At 42.6% G+C, this 20,977-nt stretch overlaps 1 non-coding gene across 1 annotated transcript; it reads left to right on the top strand.

The window, feature by feature from the left end:
• Window positions 1–4,521: 4,521 nt before the first annotated feature.
• Window positions 4,522–4,593, top strand: Trnae-cuc. The gene has a single exon. It is a non-coding gene; the product is annotated as a tRNA-Glu (tRNA).
• Window positions 4,594–20,977: the final 16,384 nt, after the last annotated feature.

Below are 20,977 nucleotides of genomic sequence, written 5' to 3'. Positions count from 1 at the left end.
CATAGGAAAACTACGGAGAAAAGGTTGACTGAAAATTCTTAGAATATTGCATTGAAAACAGCACGTTAAAAAAGTACAGCTGAACTGTTAGGTTCTTGCATATGAAATGGCCGTTTTGGCAATCAAGTGAAGTTAGTTGCGATTTTGCTGTATCAAACCACCACCAGTTGGCGCTGCTGGTGTTGAATATTGAAGTATAAATACTCCTACATTTAATCAAGGAGTCCTTTCAGTTTTGACCATCGTTGGGATAACAGGGAATAGAAAGGAAAAAAAGGATGGGAAAAGGACCAAGAACGTATACTTTTTCTGTATGAGTTCAAACTCGGTCATAAATATCATATGCCGAAACCGAGCCTCCATCCGAAGAAGGTATTGGTGACTGTTTGGTGGTCTACAGTTGGAGTTATCCACTATTTTTTTTTGGCACCTGGAGAAAGGATAAATGTGTGTGAAATACTGTGCCAAACTCGAGGAAATGCACCAAAAATTGAGTAACCAACGGCCGAGATTGGTCAACAGAGATGGTGTGATACTCCTTCACGACAATGCACGACACCATGTATACCGAACAACGGCTCGAAACCGCATTATTGTTGTTGTTCATATTTGGGTCACCATATTGTAGGCGTGTGCGATAGTTGAACACTTAAGTTTCGAGCCTTCCCCTTTAAGAGTGTATGGGTAATAGCTTAAACGATTTGGAGCTTGTCCTTTGCACTGAGTTATATCACTTTATCTGCGCTCTCCTCCCCTATCTCTATGGCTTTGTCAGCCCCGGCATTAATTTTATCATTACACCGCTTTGACGTGCAACTTGGCATGGAATTTTCAGACTGAGAGAAAAAAAGGAGCTAGGAAAAGGGGCAAGGAACGGGAAAGGGGGGGCCCAAAATCGGCTCAGGGATAGTCCTTCCCCGGCAGTTCTTTTTAAATTGTTGTCCTCTTCCTTATCAGGCCGTGTGTCGGATCCGCGGAATCGAATTTTTTTTGGCATCAATTGTGTCTAGATATAGTGTAGAATATATGGCTAAAGATCGAATTTTACTTTTTAAATGTGTTTTTCTCGAAACCGCATGTTGAAAATAAGCCCAAAATCTATCCGAAATTCTTCAAGGCACCAAAAATTTAGCTTTTAATATTTTTTAATAACCCTAGTTTGCGGACTGCAGTTAAGCCTGTACGTTGAAATACCGTTTATTTTTATTTTCTTTGAGATAATCGTAGCGCCCTCTAGCGCGGCAGCTGAAAAATACCTTTTTTTTGGAGATGGGCGTATAAATTTCTCTGCATTTCAATAACCAACTACGCGATGAGGCTGGAAAAATTACTATGCATACTCGAGATATTAATGAATCTAAGGGGAAAAATTCGTATTTGTATCTTTGTCCAGTTCTTCACAAAAAATTTCTAAAGAAAGCTAAAAAAAACGGCCTTCACACGAGATGACCCCCTTAAGCAGTTGAGTTCCGTCGGTAGAGAAATTTTCGGTGGTATCAACCCGCCTTGAGGCTTCACATCTGTATTGGAGCGGTTTACTCCGGGAGTTTAGTTTTTTTAACTATTGAGTCAAGGCACGTGAGAAAGTCGCTATGTCCTGGCTGGGAGAAAATGTTTGTGAACCAAGAACCCGGGCCCTCAACTCGCCGAATTGCTAGCATTCGGGTTAGCTCCAGCACATGACGTCCGGTTCCATATATTATCTCGCGCAGTCGGTGTTTACGACTGGCAAAACTATTAGAGAAGTTTGGCTATTTTATATTAAAATTGTGAGAAAAATCTGCATATTTAAAAAAAATAACCTCTTTTTGTAATACAAGTCAAATTTTTGTTTACTTTATCATAGATCTTTCCTCACATATTTACTGTGACTGTAAGTAATAGTCTTCAATTTTGAGCATCTTTTTTAAGTAAGTACTTCAGATAGTTGAAAAATATGAAAAATTAACGGAAAAACAAAAGCAAACACCTTCACCTTTTTAGGTTTAATTAAGCTCTGAATTTAAACAAAGCAAAATCTTTCTCTGGGATCAATGAAATATAAAATCAAGCTGGGAAACCGGAAGCTGGACGCTCCAAGTATGAAATGGTTTTGTGTATTTCTTATATAAAAATATTTTAACGAATATTTGCTCCATATGTATCATCATCATCATCAATGCATATACATCTTTTATGTCGGAAACTTCACTTTCACGTGATACTGACATTCAAAGTGTCATACAAGAACCGTTTGTTGTTGGTGGGGTAGTCAGGGGCGTAAACTTCCAACATGCTGATCTGTTCTATGTCAATGGAAGTGATCGACCCCGCTCCTGCATGGTAGTCTCAAAAGACTTCCAGGGTAATTCGGTTAACGACCCATGCAATGGCGACACCACATCGGCTAAACTAACCATAAAAAGTCAACCGGGAGATAAAGAGATACTCTGGTGCTCTACATATTTCCCCTATGACGCAGAAGACGTTCCTAGTAGACCATTCATCAGAGCTATCCAATATGGCAAAAGTAGAGGCATGGGGGTAATAGCAGGATGTGATGTCAACGCTCGCCAGATATGCTGGGGAAGTTCCAACACCAATGCATGAGGATCGAGACTACTGGAGTATCTAGTAGGAACCGATTTGCAGATCTTTGATTTGGGTAATGAACCCATTTAATTCAACGTAGTCAGGTGAGAGGTCATCGATATCACGGTGGCATCCTCTGACATCACAGCTATGGTCGGAGAGTATCAAACGATATCACACTCTCGGATCACAGACGCATTGATTTCGTAATGGGCATGGATCCACCTCCACCAACTCCATTTCGGAATCCGCGGAAGGCAGATTGGATGACGTATAAATTATAATAGAATTGAGAACCCGAGTCACGGTCCGTGGAAATCGCATCAAATCCATTGTTGGAATTGAGAAGACAACTCTGGTGTGTGCCGGGGCACTCTAACATCGCTGGTAATGAGGTGGCTGACAGACTGGCCCGCCGGGGATCTGGATCCACAATGGTGAGGCCAGAATCAGCTTTTCGGATCCGGCTATCCACGATCAAGTATACTGTGAAGGGTGAAATTGCTTGGATTCACGCAGCCTAATGGAGAAATTTGGACTCTTGCCGGCAGGCGAAAATCCTTGTGAAAGAGTCTAGGGTCAATACAGCGGCATTTTTGTTGTCCCTTAAGAAGTGGGACATGAAAACCCTAGTAAGGCTTTTAACGGAACACTGCTCCTTATATTATACTACCATATGGAAAGATTGGGGTGGTGGTTTCGGCTGTGTGCAGCAAATGTGAGGAGGAGGAAAAGGAGATGGCCTCCTCAGATCTCAGACGAAGACACCTTGGTAAAGTTTTCTTCAATGAAGAATCTGCACCCTCTCTGCCTCTGGAGAATGTTCTCAGATTTGCCAAAGCCTGCGAACGCCGTAGACGGGAACCCATTGAATAGGCGATTTGCGGGGATAATACAATGGACCTAACAATGGCCTGAGTGCTCGGAGCTGCGGAATGACAAACTACACCAACAAACTACACGTGATTTAAAAATAATAGCGAATACAAAGCGAGTTCCTTAGAATATTCTTACAACTACTTATATTTGCAATTTAGAATACATTACTGTCTTTACTAAATGACAAATATACAAAAATATTTTTGCAATCTGTTGAATCTTGTTGAATTTGTTTTTGGTTCTTTTTTCGGTCAAATAAATAGTAACACCCTCTTCTGCGTTCAGGTTTTGCCACTACGCCCACACTTACATTTTCACTGCTGTAAAGGTTTCGACATATTTCGCATGCTTCATAAAGTTTTTTAAATCAGTAAAGCAATACCGGGCATTTGATATGTTTTTCGTAAACAAACGATCCCGGCAAAAATATGTATATATTAAGAGTGCGTAAATTAAAAAATATAAATATAAGAGCAGAAACGCGTACGGTGGAGTCCATTTTGACCCCATGACTTCAGTTGAGGGTTAAGAACAATGTTTGAAAACTCCCCCTTCGGATATGAAGATAATTGTCACTCTCAATTACGAACAAAATACAGTTACAACAAATACAAATGCACTCGTACAAGGGCCTGATGCCAAGTATTTAGAAATACACTATTAACATAACACTACCAGATTTCATAAGGACATAAAGCGATCATAGCAATAAAAAAAGTCGATTCTGAAAACCTCCTAATGTGGTTTCCCCTTAACTATCTAATACATATTCTACAATTAACCGTCAAACGTAATTGATATTTTCATTCCCCATTAATTTGCAGGAAAAATTTCAAACGTTTACTATTCACTTTGTCCAAACGTGTATGCACACAATTCAAATCAGCTGTGAGCCATGCACGCTGCCCAACTGTCAGTTACATAGATATGTATTTTTACCTAATTTATGAATATAGATGTTTATATATACATATATATGCATATCCATCTTTTTCATAGAACTCAACTAAAATTTTTAAAATGCAAGCAGCTTGTACAAGTTAAGACATCTTCTCAAGTAGTGCTTCAACCTCCCGTATGGTCTAGTGGCTAGGATACCTGGCTCTCACCCAGGAGGCCCGGGTTCGATTCCCGGTACGGGAATATGTTTTTTGTATAAAATTTGAAATCCAGTGAGCAAGAAAAATCACACGTAACAGACTTTTTTCTTCAGAATGGAAAGACCATTTAGTGTGTCTTTGCTCTGAGAGGAAGAAGGCTACGTCTCTCTTAGTGTATTTCGAATTACCAATTCAGTTCATTATTATTTGAACGTTAATCACTTTTTTTCCACAACAACTTAAACATTTTAATGCATTAAGTTATCGAGGAGCATATCGACACAACAATACAATGCCTAGCAAGATTGATACAGCAGCTGTCAAACGCAATATAAATTACTTCTTAAAAGTGCAACTCAATAATTCTAATTTTGAATTGGAAATAATATCTTTTGTACCAACAAAGCAGCTTTTGGGGGAAATTTTTTTGTATCATTTTCTTACTAAGAAAACGGCATGGATATTTACGGTATAGATTGTCCATTAGATGCGAAGGTGGTTTCCATGATTTGAAAATCGAGATTTTGATGTGGATAATAAATAACACGGGAAACTAATATAAATGTCATTTCATGCCTATCAATAATAACTAGTGCGTTTAAAGTAAACTATATGAAAAGCGATCAGAATAGAAAAACCGGCACGAGAAAATTATGACAATAGACGACCTCAAGTAATCAAAGTTGTCTAGTATCTAAATAAGGTGAACTAGGGGATTTTATCTCTAGACAACGCATCTTCTAATCAGATATTTCTCTCTTATAAAGATCTCGAGTAATAGGTCTCTGAATATTATTTTCCCGCGAAAAAAAAACATCTAAGCCATAAGTATCCCCTAAATTTTTTTATTCTATTTTAATTTATTATGACTTTTACAGTAAATCTTAAAGTTATTTTTTTAATTTTATTTTTCGAGTTGCCACAGTCTCTGCACTAGTACCAAGCAGCTCGAACCATCCTACCTATTTTTAAAAAATAAAGGGGCTCTAGTGGTGATGGCCGTTGGTGGGTTAGTGGCGAAATCCATCGAGAACTCTCGGCAACATCAAGCATGTTTAATGATTTCTCGTAATTCTCCATTTTATATGGACTTTGAAGTCATTTGGGTTGAAATGTCAATCGCATTATGATACCCAAACATGAGACAAACCCCGATTCCAATTTCTAGCCTTCACTGGGATTAAGACATGCAATTGCGTTCGATCGAAATATCTCATTGGAGCTGCATTTACGTCTGAATGATCAGTCTTCATAACTCCATACCTAATTGGAGACAGCTCTTCCCTCGCATCAACCAGTATGTGGTCTAGGACTGCCTTAGTAAGGAACTCCAGACATCCCGGTTTTGCGCCGAGGTTCATCGATTCGATATTCATAAAAGCTGTCTTGCTTCCTAGCCTACGCCATCGCTTTATCTGAGGCTCTGTCACGTCTTCTTTTTCTAGCATAGATATTGCCCTTATAGACTTTCCGGGCTGGATCAGCTTCACCGATACAGATTAAGTGACCTGCCCACTTCAGCCTGTTGAGCCGGATTTTATCCACAACTAGACTATCATAGTATCGCTGCTAAAATTCATCGTTATATTGGTTACGGAATTGTCCGTGTGTAGGGGCAAACAATTCTTCAGAGGATTCTTCTCTCAAACGCGGCCAAGAGTTCTTTTCTTGCTAAGAACCCAAGTTTCCGAGGAATACAGAAGGACTGGGAAGATAATTGTCCTGTTCAGTAAAAGCTTTGGCCCCATGTTGAGATGTTTTTGTAAGCTGAAACAGGGTCTAATGGAAACCAACAACCATGAACAAATTCCGTCTTCATAGCTGTTATCGGTTGTGGTTTTCGACCCTAGCATAGGTAGAAGAAATTATCCACGGTATCGAAGCTATTGTCTCCTATCTTTACTCTTCTTGTTTGACCGGTGGGATCCGCTATTGTTGGTTGTTTCGTTTTTTATGTTGAGAGTTTGCCACCATGCACTTCATCTTACTTTCATTAATATGCAGCCCAAGATCTCGCGCCAATAGCCGCCTGCTCGATATGGATGAAGGTAGACTGAATACCTCGGGATGTTGTTCCCAAAATGTCAATATCACCAGCATAAGCCAGTAGGATCACTTTTCAAGGCCAGTTTAAAAGTTCGACCGATTTTGATGATGAAGTCTCTCGAGAGTGATCCGGCTATTTTTATCTAACCTCTCACATTGGCCAGGGTGGACCTAGTCAGTCTTATTAATTTCGTCGGGATATCGATTTCTCTCATGGCCGTGCACACTTTCACCCGGGTTGTGCTATCATAGGCGGCCTTAAAGTCGAGAGCTGATGTCCATCTACCAATTGATCTGTTGTTGATTTGACCTTTGACCTGTTGTTGATATGACCCTCTTCGTGTGCGAAGGTTTACATAGATTCGAACTTTTATTCTCCTTTCGAGTCCGAAAATTAACTCTTTCACTGGCGTATTCGGAAACAATACGTTCACATCGAACGACACCATCACCTCGCCCTTACCCACTCTCTCAATGCGTTGCAGCTTCTGTATTATTTCATGAGGATTAGCCCCTGAACACTTACTATTCATCGTCCCAAGGGCCTCATTGATCAACCAGTTGGCGATGTTGTACGTCGGTAAGTTTGAGTCGGTAGTGATTTCTCGCAGTTCGTCCCCCTCCTTGTGAATTTCCGGTTGACATCTGATTCTTGGAAGCACAGGATTAGGCTTTCGGAGTCGCCCATATTGAAAACTATGTAATAAACAAAACGGCTATTGAACTTATGGTTTTCAAGCCAATGAATGACACGGCCAGTTTCTTCCATGCTTGGTGATGACGGAATTTGTCCGCGCCTTCAGTTGGCGAGACCCTCTTTGTCTCCAAAGACGGAACATCGAGATGTATAAGGCTTTATCCTGCTGACTTGTTAGTAAAACTTCCGTGTCTGGTGCGGTCGGTCCCTGTACTTTTCGAGTTCACAGACTCGTTGGTTCTTCTAGGCGTTCTTTGAGAGTGCAGCATTGTTCCTCCGTTCCGTTGCTAGCTTACATTTATCATCGAACCAACCATTCTGACTGTGCTGCCATTGAGGCCAAGTATGTTTGTAGCCGTATCAATAATAATGTTCTTCACGTGGTTGTGAAAACCTTTTGTTGATGCTTCATCTCCAGAATTCTGCAAGCTGTGGTTATTGCGGCATCCATTTTCCCCTTGTAGGTGTTACAGAGGGCTTTGTTGTGGATGGCTTCAGAACTTACTCTCACCTAATTGATGGTGATGCTATTCGAGCCCGGAACACTATGTCATCGATATTGTAATCCGAGTCTATATTGGCCCCTCTACATATATGATCTGACATTCACTAAAGTTGAGAGGTGTCGGCGTTCAATAAACACGTGGTCAATTTCGCTGAAAGTGGTCCCACCTGGAGAGGCCCATGTATGTTTCTGGACCGCTTTCTCCGCAAACCAGGTACTACCAACAACCATTTTGTGTGATACTGCTAATTGAATAATCCGCAGTCCGTTATCATTGGAATCCTTATGTAAGTTGTGGGACCCGACGTATCACCTGCAAACGCGCGCTGCCCCTACTGTTAACATCTTAAAGTATGATTTTGATATCGTACCTGGGACAGGCTTCGAGGGTGCATTCTACTGCCTCGTAGAAGTTATCCTTTCCCATTCTGTAGTCCCATCTGTAGGGGCGTGAACGTTAATGAAGCCTGTATTTCGAAATTTGCCTCGCAAACCCAGAGCCCATAGCCTTTCGCCTATTTTCAAAGCCAATAACAGCAGGTTTCATTTTTTGACTGACTAAGAAACCTACATCGAGCACGTGGTTTACTGGATAACCGCTATAATATGTGGTGAGTTGCTCTTTTCCAGGAAACCGGTCCCTGTACAACTCATAGTTTGCGATGCTGTTACATCAGGGGTCAAGCAGCGCACTGCAAGATAGATTGACGCGGAATATAGCTCCCTGAGGCCAACCTATTTCTCTTTGAGGGAGAGTTTCCTTTCCTCCAGGGCGACGTGTGGCTTTTCAGGAACGGGACCCCGTACCGCACACAAATTGGTTAACCAGGGGGAGGCACATATCCAAAATACTGAGAACCAGGCGATTACACCTAAGAAGGGAGAAGCTGGGAAGCTGGGAAGGGAAGGGAGGACAACAACGAACAGCAAAACTGAGTCTGAGATAAATATATCAGACGTCAGGAAGGAGGCAGGTCTCAGTGGCGCAAGTGTTAAACGAAACCTGCGCTACCTGAAGGAACCAGAAGGGGCCCTTAAGAAGGCTCAGGACCTAAGCCATCTTTATCGGAGCCAAGAAAACGGGGAGTAGCAAAGATTAGCCCGAATGAAGGGAATGCTCCCAAGAAATCCAAACCTGATCCCAAGAGGGGAGGAAACCCGGGCAGGTCAAGGGTGAAGGCAGGAATCAGGAAGCCCGCCATTAGCTATGCTAGTGCGGTCAAGGGCATCCGACTGGCTATAGTGCCAAAAATGTTTCCCGACCAAATACTCACTCGCGAGGAGCAAGGAACCATCGAAGACTTTGTCGTTAGGCAGATGTGCAAGGGAGGGACTATGAAACTTGTGTTCACCGAAATACGCTTTCGACCAGGTCATATACTGGTTGACTGGGCGACATCTGACACTAAAGAGTTACTTAGGACCATAGTTCCTAAATTGCCAGGCTGGGAAGGAGCAGAACTGTTAACATGTGCTGGGGATGATATACCCGGAGCGTACATGTTGATAGTTTTTCTCCCAAAAGCCGCAACAATAGAGACGGAAGATCTCACGGACCTCGCTTAGAATGAGGATCTCCATAGGCGATTATGAAGAGTCATAAGAAGCAAGATGGAGGGTAAGGGTAGGCTCCTCATGATCGGGGTATACGACTTATCCTTGGAGGCAATCAAAAGTCGGAGTTGCCATATCAACTATCAATTTGGCAACATATCTGTGCACGTGCACAGGGACAAGCTAAGAAAGACACTTCGGAGGAAACGCCGGGTGAAAAGCATACCGAGGTCCCCGAAGAAACCACGAAAGCCATAGAGGTGGAAAGGACTGGATCAGCCAGGGAAGTAGACCTGCTGACCAGTGAAGAGCAGAAGCTGGACGACCTAGGACTTCTAGAGCTCAGGGTGGACAGCGACGCGCAGGAAAGTGCCATGTCGGAGGTGGAGGGCGATACTCTGACCGTGCAGCAGAGCTCTAAACAAAAATGAAGCCAATGGCCAGTACTAAGATAGCCCAGATAAACCTCCACCATGAAAGAGCTGCATCTTTGGTAATTGCAAGGACAAGCTCGAAGGAGAACGTTGGAATAGTGTACCGGTAGCAGATTCGTGATCTGCAAGGAGGAAGCATGTAGGTAATTTCGGACTCTTCGGAGTTCCTGACCGGGGACCTTGTGGCTATCCAAGTTTATAATTTAGGGCCCCTCAATGTCCTTTCAGACTTTGGTCCTCAGGCGGAATGCCTTATTGTGGAAATTGAATGCTCAGAATTATGACGTTGATATACAGAACGAGAGGATACCAAAGGTTGGCCAGAATACACATCGCAGTCGGAGATTGGGTCAGTAATATCATTCGGAGCGGAGAAGCTACAAACGACAAACAGTCAATGGTAAAACAAAATTAGCAAGACCTCTTTTTAAAGTACATATTTCACAATCCAAAAATCTTTTAAGTTAATCCCAGGGTGCCGCATATTTACCTCACAAACATGAGCTGCCCATCGAATTAATACCATTTTAATTGTGTTTCAATCTTGAAGGGTTTTTCACATATCGTGATTTCAAAGTTGAATGTTTCCTTTTCTCCACAAGTAGCACGCACTCGTTTTCATCTGAAATCGAAATGGATTAAGATTGCACTCGACAATAAATTGCTGAAATCGTATCGTTCACCTGCTGTTAGCTCGGTTGAATGTGCCGGGTTCCGACCTGGTCACAGCGACATGATACGGACGATATCAAACTTTTATAGAAGCAAATGGGAATATACTCTTACCGCTTGCATCCAAAGGAATGCGAGTTGAAGCAAGAAAATCTTTGCTATCTTCGAGATACTCAGTCACTGCAAAGACTCAATCATCTTCCACGTAGTAAGACCGAACCGTTCTGGCCGTGAGACCATTGTAAATTTGTATGACCCAACTGGAAGCTCGCACCTAGGTGGATACTGATGGGCTAAGATACATGGTCTCAATGTACCTCGGTTTAACTTGCTTCTTCGACCACCTGTTTCGTCTTGAAGATTATTATGTCTGGATAAAACATGACTATCTATGCCAATGAATAATTGGAATGTTCGCGATTGCAGGCAGTCGTCATCCCAAGCGTGCACTAAAAATCCAATCACATTATTTTCAAGAGCCTCGTTAATTACACTATGTGAGCATTGCGCAACTAACATTCAATGGTCATTTGATCGTGATTTCACTTAATCAAAACGACCCTAGATCAATGGGCAATTCATTAATTACGAACGAGTGGTGAATTCATGCCTCTCCTTCGGCTTGCTTTCCTTCAGAGTGTGAATAGCAGTTAATATCTGGCTTGTATGATTCTGCAAATATGGCGGTTTCAACAGTTTTGAAAAATCATTTGTAACTTTTCGCTCCTCAACTATGATTGGATGGTATTGGAAAGTATCTGTGATTACTAGACAAAGACCTTTCTTAAATGAAATCATTTCAAAGGATGTAAATCTAATGAGCCAGAAGTACCGGTTGAAAGGCACTGAATGGCAGATTTCAATTGTAGCTTTTTGATATTGTTAAATCGAAGAAAATATTATCTTTGTGATGCTCTATAAATACAAAGGTACTAGCTTTAAATGAACCCATCATTAGGATTTTTCGAGATCTGCGGACGCATCTAAATGGATATGAATATGTACGGAATTTTGTCGCGCAACTCCCGTCGCGGTTGAACGTATGCAAGACTCTTCCGTCACCATAAAATTTCAAAGAATGCGTTGGGAGTTGAATCTCGTCTGTACAGTCTTCTTGGCTGTGACTAAAGGAATTTCGCTTTTGTGTTGGTAAGAGAAGCCAAAATAGCCGCAAATGATAATGATTTCGCAATTTTAGCTTTTCTATGTGAAGGACGTTCACTGTAGGCTTCTCATCCATAATTATCAATAGCTGAAGCATAACATCCAGTGAGATTCCTTGTTGGCAAATCCTGGAAAGCCTAGATAGCATGCTGAATAGAGATCAAGCTGCTTTCCTGACCGGACCCTCCTGTAATGGTCACATTAACATCCTGTGAATTATCATGGAGGAATGCAAGGAGTTTGCATCACCACGCTAACTACTTTTCGGTGGTTTCGTCACAGCGAAAACATTGAAGCACAAAGGAGGCGAGCCGAAAGTTCACTCTCTTGTAATTCTCCTGGAACATATGTTTTCAGAGGGTCATTTCCACCATGGTTGCATTTTGTGACCGATACTTTTTCTTCTCGTTATCACATTGCTTTGACTGGAGGACGTAGAAAGGTTTAATGGACCCGGTTGTCTTTCTTGAAAAGAGAATTCCAGCATATTCGGCGAGTCGGTCGCACTAAAACTAGGTGGTGCAAACTAGTGGAGGACAATTACAAGCTGCATGGAAAATCACAGGTTAGCGGTTATTCAATTTAATAAAAAAAAAGTATAAAGATGCGTTTGGAAAATATGTGGTGCTGTTCCACCAGTTCCTTGCAGACTTCGTTGTAAGGAAAGAAAACTCTGCCGGAATGAATCAAGCATGGCAAAAAGATTCGGAAATTCATAAAGCTTGATTTGGGTCTATATCATCCATCAGGAATATGGACAGTAATTCCGAGTGGCCGAAATCGATTGGATCCTCGACAGAAATGCCAACCCTGGATCAATTCGCAAATTTCCGCAGCAACGATTTAGACATTTTTGCACTTTTATCCATGCTTTCGATTACAACCTAAATACCCGTGTCGTGGTTCAATCTGTTACCTTCTGGTTCCTTTAGTTTCGCCAAGCTCTCTTGCTCGTCAAACTTCCTACTGTTCCCGTATTCCTTGACGATCTCTACGTTGTCCCATGTGATGCTATGTCTCTCCTTTGTGATGTGTCGTGCAATCATGGATTTCAGCGTTGTGTTCTTCTTATTCTTTCTCCTGGCCATTTCCACTTCTCTCTCGTGCTCTTGCCAGGGTACCGAAACCAGGCGTTTCGTTTGTTTTGTAGCTCTTCTGACAATTTGGAGATTTCTCTTTAGCATATATCCCACTGGATCTATGCCTTAATCTACATGGTTTGAATTAGGAGGTAGTTTGTTAGCCGAAGTTTTATTCTATTCTTCGCCTAGTCTTTTCTGAAAGTTCCACCAAAAATTGTTGCCCATGTCCCTGTCTAACTTTTTTTCGTCGGAAATTTTCGAGATGTGGAGACTCTCGTAGGAATCTAGTCTCCTAATGTGGTTCAATTCCTTCAAAATATTGGCGTTGTCCAACGACAAATCGTGCCCCTGCTCTATTATATGTCTGGCAACCGAGTGACCTTATGTGTGGGTTATTCTTATTTTTAGCGGATTCAGCCTCCTTTAAGTTCTAAAACCATGGAGTGGACTAGCCGTTTTGTTTGCCCTACGTAAATTTTGTCCCAGTCTGAGCAGGAAATCTTATAAATGCCGCTTTTTTCCCTACACTCTTTTTTGTCCTTGACTGATATATAAGTCCTAAGTAGGTATCGTATGCTGGTCCAGGTGACCCGGAATCCATGTTTATGTAGCCGCCTTTTGATGTTCTATGTCCGACTCGAGTAGGTTAATGTTATCGATTCCTTAGGTTATGTGTTCACCTCCTGGAAGAGTCTTGAAAATTGCTGTCTTGAGCCCTGGTGTAGTTTCTTTTTGATCCAAGTTTCGATGAGGTTCTTGTTGTATCGGTTTTTCTGGGCTGTTTCCAGGATGTAGTTCATTTCTTTATTTCTTCTCTCCTTTTTAGTCGGTTTTGAATTATAAAGTTGTATGCCGCCATCTTATTGTGGAAATCGTGGTTTGAGGTGTATGTGATAGTTCGTTGTGTCTGGGTCGGTTTCCTTTAGATTCCGAATTCGAAATCCCCTCTTCTCCGGATTATTTTTAAGTCTAGGAACGGTATCTCCCCCCTTCCTTATCGATCTCCATGGTGAAATTGATGTTCCTGTGTTCACGGTTGAGTTTCTCGGGGATTGCTCCTGCTTCTTCCCTTTTAATAATTGCTAATACATCATCCATGTATCTAATCCAAAACCTCGGGAGTGTCCCGGCCTCCTCGAGTTCATTCTCCAGGTTCTCCATAAATACCTCGCATAGCAGCGGTGAGAGGAAGTTGCCCATTGCTGCCCTGGAGGTTGTTTTATAAAATGTATTCCTGAATGTGAAATAGGATTCACTCATACACGTGAAGGCCAGTTTTTTATACAGTTTAGCCTTCCTCGTCTATTCAGATGAGTTTTCGTGAGTCGTGATCCATTCTTCGAACAAGTGTAGGGATTTCTTCATCGGTACGCATGGGAACATCGCTTTTACGACGAATTATACTAGTATTTCATCAATTTGAATCCCCCAGGCCTCGTTGAGTCTGGCAATGATTTCTCTGCCGTTTCCCACTGCTAGTTTTCTATTTTTAGGCATTGGAAAACCCTTTGCCGGATCTATTTAAACGGGTAGGCAAAATATTAAAAAAAATCCACTGCATAATCGAGAATCCAGCCAAACCGGGGATGCCCAACCTCGTAGTACCAAGAATAAAGGGCCTATCTAAAATCCACAAACCTGGCAACAAATTTCGGCAAATTATAACAGCGAAAAACTTGCTCACACAAAATATGGCCAAGTATTTGTTGAATACATTTAAAAAACTAGGGAAATTACAGGTAAGGGCAATATCTATGGTAGAAAAAGAAGACGAGGCAGACTCTACCTGAGAGGGAACGATAGCGTGGGCCAGGATGCTAGACAGCAATCGGGGGCCTCGGCCTAAAACTGAGATGTCTCGGTTCTTTATGAAGGGAGGCTAGAGATCGAATACCGTTTGTTTCGCCGTTGATGATGATGATGAGACCAACGATACTATTGGACGTAAATGGTAAAGTTTATCATGATATTGACAATCTAAACTCCCTACTACCACATTTACCTCTACCTCGACGATTACCTACTTTGCCGTGGTGAGGGAACTCAGTAAGTAAAATCCTCCAGGAAACGGGAGGTGATACCTGAAGCCAATCGGCAAACAAAACCCCAAGCCAAGGTGTGGCTACCGTGACCAGGGCTGAATGGCCACAGGGGTTAAGATCTGGTCGTAAATGGTGAACTCTGGGCGACCTCCAGTTTCAACTAGCCTTGTCGCGGCAAAAAGAGGCTCTGCTGAGATCGACTTACTTTCCCCGATAAAACAAAAACCCTTTAAAAAAAAAATACAATTAAACCTCGATCGTGACGATCCAACCCCGAGTGAAGGAGCAACCCAAAGCTCATCGATGGAGAACCTGAGTCTAGACTCAGATTCGCCACTTACTTAGGTGGGAACCAATCTAATTGGAACCCAGTCCTTAAGGGACGAGTCGAAAGCAGGCCCCTTCCGCCAGCAATCCTGACCCGAGGCTCCAATTGGCGCCACCTGCTGAGGCTAAAATCTTGTCCATGGGTAAGCACCTGTCCATGGACAGCAAACAGCCTTCGGGGAAACCGCCTCCGGGCAAACCGCCTTCGGGCGAACCGCCTTCGGACAAATCACAACCCACGGGCAGTGCCAAGGTTGAGGGAAAAGGATAAAATGCGGGTAAAAGGAAACCGAAGTGACAGCGGTCCTCGGACGATCCCAACTTTTCAAGGCAAGGCATTGAGCTTTGCTTTGATACGGTAGGTGTATACCATTAAATGTTACGACTAAACTTTGCCAACGAAGACACGAACGACTGGCTCAGTCAGTAGTACTCCTCCCTCAACGATGTGTGGGAGGGTACGTGACTAACACTGGAAAGGGTCTCTGAGCTGTCATCGTTAGAAAAATGCTTCCTCTGGCTTCCAGAAGAAGAGCGGAATGGTGCTGGGGTTCTGGGACAACTTGGTGTCCAGAATAACCTCAACACTTCCACTTGGATGCTGCTAGGCAACAAAACAGGAGACAGAGTCGATAGGCCGGAAACTTTTCTCATTATCGGCGTTCCCGAACCCGATGTTAAGAAGGTCCTTAAACCATTGATGGGACGTGCAGGCCTCGGCATCTTCATCTGAAGCATAGATAAGATGTCCCATTTCACGTATCAGTCGTCGGATCAATAGCTGCAAGACATTTATATACCTCTTGAACCGTTGGTGGCGTAAACTTCCAACATGTTGATCATGGAAGGTTGCCAATGGAAGTGATCGAGCCCGCACCTGCATGGTAGTCTCAAAAGAATTCCAGGCTAATTTGGTTAACGACCTATGTGATGGTGACACCATATCGGCTAAACTAACCATAAAAAGTCAACAGGGAGATAAAAAGATACTATGGTGCTCTGCATATTGCCCCTATGAAGCAGCAGAAAATCTCTGTGGAACATTCATCAGAGCTATCCAATATGCCAAAAGTAAAAGGATGGGGGTAATAGCAGGATGGGATGTTAAAAACTCACCACATATGCTGGGGAAGTTCCAACAGCAATGCAAGAGAACCGAGACTACTGGAGTATCTAGTAGGAACCGATTTGCAAATCGTTAATTTGGCTTTCTTCAACGTGATCAGGCGATAGGTAATCGACATCCCGGTGGCATCCCCTGACACCGCGGCTCTTGTCGGAAAGTATCAAACGATATCACACTCTCGGATCACAGACACCACCACCCACTATTTCGGAATCCGTAGAAGACAGATTGGATGACGTATAAAATAGAATTGAACGCCGGAGTCACGATTCCTGGGAAGCGCATCGATCCATTGCTAGAATTAAGAAGACAACCCAGATGATCACAACTAGTATGAGAGAAGCTTTTGAAGGAAGCTATCCACTCAAGATGCCAAAGAAGGTTAAAACTCCATGAAGGAACTCGGTTTTGGCAAAACAGAGGAGAACGATGAGGATGCTCCTCAATCGTGCTCTGAAGTGTGATTCAGCCGCTAGCTGGAATCGCTATAAAGAGGCACAAAAGCTCTAAAGAAGAGCATAAGATCGGCTAAACGTCGCTTTTGCGAAGAGACTAACTCTCTTGAAGCAACCTCAAAGCTGAAGCGGATTCTGGTTAATGAACGTAGCCGAAGCTAGGTTATTTACGTTTACAGAATGGGAGGAACATAAAAAGCGATGAAGAAATGGCTTGCTGTGTACTTCCTAGCCAGCATCTAAAATCTAATCTCGGGGCCAACAGGTGCATCCAGTCCTCAATCGAGAGACCGGAATCTGGCATGCAAAGTAGTATTACAGGATCGAGTAAAATGGGCATTTAACTCGTTCCATAGATACGAGTCTGCAGATCCGGATGGCATCATTCCTGCACGAGTAATAGAGGGAATGGATGCCCTGGGTCTACATATTCGCAGAAAAGAATACGCCTTAGGAGCATTCATGGACATCGAAGGTGCCCTCAATTATGCAATTATTCACAGCAATTTGTGACGCGGCAAGACAGGATGGAATCGAACCGCGGTTAATCTGGTGGATCCTTCACATGCTAGAGTGGAAAACAATCAACATATTGGTCGGCTACAAGTCTATTGAAGCAGGATATCTTAGGGGCTGCCCACAGAGAGGAGTTTTCTCTCCGCTGTTATGGCTCTTGGTAATGGATACCCTGCTGTGGCTCCTGGAGGACAAAAAAGGCTTCGTGCAAGCATTTGCGGACGAACTGGACGTAATAATTACCGGCAAGTTTGCGGACACTGCATGTGAACGCTTGAATACAACTCGGCATGAAATCCACAGTTGGTACCTCCGCAATGGATTCACGGTGAACGCTAGGAAGACTGGACTAGTTATGTTCACTAGGTACCTCAGGTGGGGCATCTATACGATATCCACCTTAGCAGGGGTGGAAATCCAGCTGGCCAAAACAGCCAAGTATTTGGGAGTACATTTCGAATGCAAGTTAACGTGGAAGCACTGTATCTTGCTGTGCTGTAGGAATGCGATAGGTACGACCTGGGGACTTTCACCAAAACGGATACACTGGATATATACATCCATAATAAAACCCATTTTGAAGTAGACTGAACTTTGCTAACAGCAAGAAGCTGCTAACGCAGATTCATAGGCTTGGTTACCTAAGTATTATTGGAAAAATGAGTACTACGCCGTCTGTGGCACTTGAAGCTATCCTAAATCTACCCCCTATTCCCTTGGATGTGAAACGGAAAGCAGCCAATGACGCATATAGACTTGATACCATTGGAGCGTGGAAAAGGAGCCAATCACACGGTCAAGCGTTTATCTGAAAATTCCTTGACAAACATCCGGTAGCTCTGATGCCGGCCGAGCATTTCAGATTCCTCTTTGAAAAGACATACACTGCTGTAATCACTCAAAGAGAAGAATGGTCGATAAGTGACCATGAGTCTTTTCAGATTACAGACTTAATAATTTTCACCGACGGGTCAGTTATGGAGGGCGAATTCGGCGCAAGAATGTTCGCGGGGAATCCGATTATCGAACTGGCCCGACCCCTTTGGAAAAATGAAGACCATCTTCCAGGCGGAGATATATGCCATTTCATTGGCAGCAGAAGAGTGTCTGGGACAAATATGAGGGAGTCGCACCATTCGAATTTGTGCCGACAGTCGGACAGCATTATCAACTCTAAACAGCAACGACATTTTAAGCCAGTTGTGTGAAGTTGTCATCAGGTGCTACTGAAACTTGACTGACTGAAGGAAACATTCCTAATGTGGGTGCCGGGGAACTCTAACTCGCTGGTAATGAGGAGGCAGACAGACTGGCTTGCCGAGGGTCTGGATCCACAATGGTAGAGCCAGAACCAGCTTTAGGAATCCGGCCATCCAGTGTCAAGTCAACTCTGAAGAGTGAAATCAAAAGGATTCACGCAACCGAGTGGAGAAATTAGAACTCTTGCCGGCGGGCAAAAATTCGTGTGAAAGAGCGTCGGGTCGCTAGAGCGGCCTTTTTGTTGTCCCTTAAGAAGTGGGACATGAAAACCCTAGTAGGGCTCTTAACGGGACACTGTTCCTTAAACTACCATATGGAAAAGATTGGGGTGGTAGTTTCGGCTATGCGCAGGCAATATGAGGAGGAGGAGGAGACGGCCCTTTCTATGCACCTGCCCGGCCTCCTCAGATCTCGAACGAAAATACCTTGGAGAGTTTTCTTAAGAAACTGCACTCTCTGCCTTTGGAGAATGTTCTCAGATTCGCTAAAGCCTGCGAGCGCCGTGTACAATGGACCTAACAATGGCCTGAGTGCTCGGAGCTGCGGCTTCCTCCAGTGAACTAAATGAAAAACCACATTTACCTGGAATGCGCTATAAGTATATATTCAAGGTTACCTGCGTGATACATCTACCACCTACGGTTTCTCTCCAAATGTCACAATTTGTTCTTATCCCATATCAAGAAGGGAAGGACCTCAACATTTGAAGTCTACTTCAAGTCGAAAGAGCCGAATCTTAACTTTTCTAGAAAGACCATCTTCATACCATTTTGAACACCTCACTCACAATGCACGCTGAATCATTTTCGCAGCACTTAAGGGAAGCATTTGACACGCTGGATCAGTAGGACACAGTTCTCTGGTAGCATTATTATGGAAATTTTACTGGATATTAAGACAAGAAGGGATATCGAATTGGTGGACCTCGGCGCAAAACCGGGATGTCTGGAGTTCCTTATTAAGGCAGGCCTAGACCGGATACCGGTTGTTGCGCCGTTGATGATGATTAAGACAAGAAAACCTTCCATTCCACTTGTCCCAACAATGATAACATGGTAAAAACAATAAAGTTTAATATGTATTTCATACATTCATAGGTGGGCGACATGTTCAATTTAATAAAAAAATCTAATTTGAGAATTGTTGATCTTCTTTCGGATAACAATTTTAGGATTGTTTCCGACCGCGGTATCTAGAAAGGCCCCTAACCAACATTTGTGGAGCTGATCTTTCTGAGCAAGGGCTATGTCTGCACTTTGCACCAAACTAGCTCCCAGCCATCGATACTTGAACCGAAGGTTAGATGCTGTTGCATTTTATTCACCTTGCATTCCAGAAAGATCCATTTGACAAATTGCACATCCATTATCACCGCTCTCGACAGACATCTTCGGTGATCTTGAGACCTTATTCAGCGTCTTCTTGACTGATTGTAGTCAATACTCAGAAGCGAAATAATATTTGCGACCCAAAAGTCTCATTCTCATTATTTGATCCCCCGAAATATGACTCGAGTCTGAGACCTAACGCATTATTGAACTTCTTGAGCAGAAAAAAAAACCATCTTAAACGTGCCATCTCAAGAACACTTGACTGGCCTTAAATGGTCCTTCTTCATTATTTCAACAATTTTCAGTTACTGAATGCATGCATTTCGTACCTGAAAAAATGTAACAAATATAGTTTTGCGATTATGAAACAATCTTGAAATGTTAATGGAGCTTATATTTGTTAAATAGTATCTACGATTCAACCTTAAGATATATAACTTTAAAGGATTACTATACTTGAGTGTTTTTAGTTAAAATATTTTGCGCGTGTAGACGTCAGAAGGTCGACTGCAAAGGTATTCTGTGATTTATGAACTATTTTTTCTCTGTCGCCGTGAGTATCTTTGAGTGCAATGTTGAAACAATGCTTCGAGATCCACTTGATTGAATTACTTTCAAGTTTGAAATTGATACTTTCGTCAAATGTGAGAAATAATTGAATGCAAGCCCTCATATAGGTATGTATTCCTTCAATGGAATTACATATTGATTTTTAATTCAATAAATTTAATAAAAAAATATTGTCGAGTAGCAGAAAAGTGAAACTCTGGTATACACTCTTCAAGTTCAATAAAGTGTCATTAAGCTTCATCTAATGATATTTCGTGCATTTCACAGAATACATTGCTAATGTTCCGTATCTTTATTAAGTTTGATATGTGACAGTTCGCAAATACCCGGAGGGAACTCAAAAGATTTGAGGAGTCTGATATAATCAAATATTTTTATTTCCTTTCTCTGGTATATCTTAGCTCTACTCCAGCGATTTGATGACCGGCTCATGAAGTCACCATCGTTTCAGCTGCCCACACGATTGTCTTCTCTACCACCTACACGCGACAGACAGGTAACCATGATACTTTCTGCCAACTATTCATCACAAAGAGATAATACAGGTGCGCCGACTACCACATCGTCGTTTCTGGTGACTTCAGTGGTTATATGATCAAAAAAGCGGACGACAACTTCTCGACAAACTCCTATGGAGAGTTGCCAA

The sequence above is a fragment of the Hermetia illucens genome, chromosome 4 (assembly GCF_905115235.1).
Source record: "Hermetia illucens chromosome 4, iHerIll2.2.curated.20191125, whole genome shotgun sequence".
Lineage (NCBI taxonomy): Eukaryota > Metazoa > Arthropoda > Insecta > Diptera > Stratiomyidae > Hermetia > Hermetia illucens.
The sequence above is the reverse complement of the archived record's forward strand: the minus strand, read 5'-3'. Positions and strand labels throughout refer to the sequence as shown.